The sequence below is a fragment of the Helianthus annuus genome, chromosome 7, assembly GCF_002127325.2.
Source record: "Helianthus annuus cultivar XRQ/B chromosome 7, HanXRQr2.0-SUNRISE, whole genome shotgun sequence".
Lineage (NCBI taxonomy): Eukaryota > Viridiplantae > Streptophyta > Magnoliopsida > Asterales > Asteraceae > Helianthus > Helianthus annuus.
The window spans coordinates 63015556-63019729 of NC_035439.2; the positions used below are offsets into that span (position 1 = coordinate 63015556).

A 4174-nucleotide genomic window follows, 5' to 3' on the forward strand; every position below is an offset into this window, starting at 1 on the left:
TGGGCTGATTTTAAATTAATTGTAAATGAAAAGGTAAACGTTGTATTAAATATAACCTCAATAGAAAAGAAAAATAAAATTAAAACACTAAACATAAAGAAAAGTATAAAAACAGAAATAATAAAGTCTAGAAAAAAAATCAAGAAAGGAAAAAAATATATATATAAATCAGCATAGAAACGTGTTATATTTAAGTTGACATACTCTTAAGAAAAAAAATTACATCGAAAGGTAAACCAACTTGAATTTGTACCAACACATGCAATCAAATAAGCAAGTAAGAAAATAGTTACGGCACGTTGTAGCGACGTCAAAACGCAAAGTGAGTCGAATTTATACCGTCTAATGAAAACGTATTATATTTTACTCTACTCGTTTCCGAACAAAATTTAAGTCAAAACATAGAGAAATTGAAAGTGTAAATAAAAATAAGCGCGAAAGTGTATTATATTTGACCCGACTCATTTTTCAAAAAATTACGTTAAAATATAGACAAACTGAAAACGTACATATTTATACGGATGAGAACATATTCTATTTGACCCAACTCATTTCCGTGAAAAAAATACGTCTAAATGCAAAATAACACAAATCAATTTTAATTTATACCAACACGTAAATAAAAATAAACACGTAAAACTTGATTATAATTTTTTTATAAAGTTAAAGGGTTGTAAGTGTCAATACTAAAAGTTAAGGGGTAAAAGAATACAAAACTATAAGTAAAAAGCAAAAGATAAAAAAGATCACAAAAGTATAAAAAAACTCAAAAAGATAAAAAAGAAGGCAAATAAAAAAAGTTAAAACATAGGAAAAAAAAAGCTAAAAGCAACTAATAACCACCTTACATGTAAGTGCCAACCATTGTTAACTAGTTTAATACCCGTCCGATGGACGGGTATATTAAAGGTTTAATGACAATGTCAAGTATCAATCATCAATCATGTAAGCTAAATAATAACCAAAATGTGTTTAAAAAATTCAAATTATTATTGTAATAATATGGCTTTGTAATCATATATTTAACCAACCAATAATTATAAGATTCACAAAATGAAACAATAGCGTTAGGCGGTCGAGCCATATTGATCAAAAACCTATTATGACCGGTTACCCGACATGCCGGCCTGCGTATTCAGTGGTGAAGCTTGACCCGAATGACCAGGGGGGGTCGAAAACTTATATACCCAAAAATTTCTCTAGAACCAGGGGTCGAAAACGTATATACCCAAAAATTTATACATGAAAACTACATATATAACACTACTGAGCGAAAAGTTCTATAATGTCTATAAGATTGAGGGAACCTACATACCACATGGACTATTCCTTGGGCAACATGCCATTTAATAACTACATGAATATGACCCTTTTTTGGCACAAAAACAGTTTTAATATATTCACATGGCTGCAAAAACAATATACGCATAATTAGCTACTGTATCCATCACTAAAACTCAATATTGTATCCATCAGTCACATTGTTTTTTAGCGAATTATTGAGATGTTCGTAAGTTCTATTTAAAGCATCTGTGATGTCACTAACAAAGCACATGGCAAAAAAGCCACAATTTCTTCATCGTAAGAACCTGGTATTTAATATATAATAATCACAATTAAGCAGTGTCGAATCTTTAGAAAGGATACCATAGAAGCATATTAAAACAATGGAGTTCATAGGATATTAACAACAAACAATGTTGGATATAAAATGTATAACATCACTCACTTTATTTGAGAGCTATTTGATTTCATTGTAATAAGGGGACGCACTCGCTTCCACTTGAAAGACATTTTCCACAAACACTCCATAGCTCTACAACCACATAACCAAATAAGAAAGATTAGATTGGTATAATCTATGATTGACTTGGTCAATGATATCAACATGACATGAGAAATGGCAAATGGTATCTTAAGTACAGACTTTGCGTCATTTTTTATGACAGGTAGCAAGATGGGCGGGTCAAGGGGGCTAGGTAACATGTCAAAAATTGGTAATGGCATATGACACAAAACATATTCACATATCATACAGTAAGCCAATAACTTAAGATGACATGTACTATACAACCTGAAATTGGGAATGTGCATACAGCTGGCAAGAATCCTTTATATGCAAGTGCCCTAAAAGATTCGATCATCATTAAAGCATACATGTAAATCTCTTGACAACACAGAACTTTAATGAAATTAGCCACCATTGTTTCAAGTTGCATAAGACCCAAGCCACCATATCTCACATCAAACTTAACCACACACACATGTATATAAATTATATTAAATCTCAAAAACTAACAATAAATTATGTGCTATTATATACCTTATTCATTCGTTGCCCTATCACACGAGTTGATTCTTGCAAGATTTCATGTTGGCTCACTTGAAGTAACTGTATATCAACAATGATAGCTATAATGGTAAGCTCAATAACAATAAGAACGAACAAACAATTCTAACAGGTCTTATGATTATCAATAAGATCAAAAACTAAGCTATCGAACCTTCTTTTCTTACTTTTCTCCATATACAATGAACTCTAAAACAATTAATTCTTCCAACTGCATAAATCTGTTAATACAAACCTAAATTCAAAATTCGCAACAATGAAATGGAAGATTGAGATTAACTGACAAATTTGAAATATTTAGGATCATGATCATATATACCATAAAAACAACTTTATGTCCATAAAGCAAAGAAACAATAATACCATCTCACTTCACCTCAATCAAATCTGTATGTGAGTGCCTCTTATATAGTAATCAGGGGGTTGGTGGCCGCCATGGTGAGCTGTCAAAAACTTACATGAAGTGACATGGTTATAGTTCTTACTTCTTAAGTAGTGAATTATGATAATCTATACATATATGTATATACCTATTCTTTATTGAGGTTCCAAAAGTTTGCACTCTCTTGAAAGAGTTGCATCCACCCGTGAGTTCTGAACAGGGACGGTAAAGTAGTCAACGCTCTCAGGTGAATCACCCATGGGAAATTGAGAAACATCAGTAACATTGTTGGAAACCGCGTAGCTTTATTCTGCAAAAATGAACACAAAATTAATAATACCAAGTAAAAGTCAAAAACATGTTTAAGATCTTGCTCATTACCACCAGGCAACAAAAACATACCAGGGAAGTACCAACATAAAATTCATTACCCAGCATGTCTTATATCATTCATGAAATCGAACTAAAGTGTTTGGTAGCAGCTGATGGAGTTAGCACCGAGACATAGAAATAAGCCAAATGATGATTTAATAACAGACCAATCAATATAATTCAATAATCAGATGAATTTAAATAACTTAATGGTGGAATCCATACGTCAATTTCTTTAGCAATCAGGTGGCTGTTGGGAATTTAAATAATTTAATAATGATTGTGCCTCTTTCATGTCCGAAAAGAGGTCCAATTTCAGAAATAAACTCGCGTAAATCGTTGCAGTGGTCTTTGTCTGTTTCCTATGGTCAACACTAACACAACAAAGCAAAAGCAAGTTTAATCGAACCTCGATTTACTAATAAATCAAGACAAACACATACACAATTACCAGCGCAGAGACATGCAACATGCAACTGAAATTTGAAAGTGAAGCAACAAACCTAATTTTACTCGAGACAAAGCACGATTGCGACAAGGAGATGAAATTGAGAAAATTGAGGTTTTGTGCTTTGATTAGGAGATTCGGATTGTGGATATGGGACGATAGTTTTATGGGTAGGTGACAATAATTGACCTACAATAATGGGGAGAGTGGGGGGTTGGGAGCGTGGGCATGGGGTGGGGGTAAACATGGAGATCATGGGTAGGAAAAGGCGGTGAAAACCACCTGCTAAAGAAACCAACTAAAACCGCCGTGAACCGCCACTCAAGCGGTTATTTTTAGGAGTTTAAACGGCCTAGATTTAATATCAGCATAATCGAACGGATGATATTGATTTCAAAGGTAACTTCCACTTAATGGGTTCCATATATATATATAATGCAATAAAAAAACAAAAAAAGAAAGGACAAAAGAAAAAAAATTAAAAAGGAAAAACTTAAAAATAATAATAAATAACTGTTCATCCGTGTTGATAAATGTTAATATATAATATAACAGATAAAAAAATGTGTAACTTTGAGATGTGTATTGTTCTCGCTTCATTTTAAGTGCTTGATCAATCTTC

General features: G+C 32.4%; 1 long non-coding RNA gene across 19 annotated transcripts; it reads right to left on the reverse strand.

Annotated features, from left to right (window-relative positions):
- Nucleotides 1–1354: 1354 nt before the first annotated feature.
- On the reverse strand, nucleotides 1355–3778 carry LOC110868148. 19 transcript variants are annotated; one of them, XR_004862275.1, is made up of 9 exons: nucleotides 3608–3777; nucleotides 3330–3478; nucleotides 3135–3214; nucleotides 2727–3042; nucleotides 2505–2571; nucleotides 2324–2392; nucleotides 2075–2127; nucleotides 1730–1816; nucleotides 1355–1589 (listed from the first exon to the last, which is right to left on the reverse strand). It is a non-coding gene; the product is annotated as an uncharacterized LOC110868148 (long non-coding RNA). The 19 variants fall into 19 exon arrangements; XR_004862274.1 differs by lacking the exon at nucleotides 1355–1589 and having other exon boundaries at nucleotides 1625–1816; nucleotides 2727–2793; nucleotides 2881–3042; nucleotides 3608–3774; XR_004862268.1 differs by lacking the exon at nucleotides 1355–1589 and having other exon boundaries at nucleotides 1625–1816; nucleotides 2714–2793; nucleotides 2881–3042; nucleotides 3608–3774.
- Nucleotides 3779–4174: the final 396 nt, after the last annotated feature.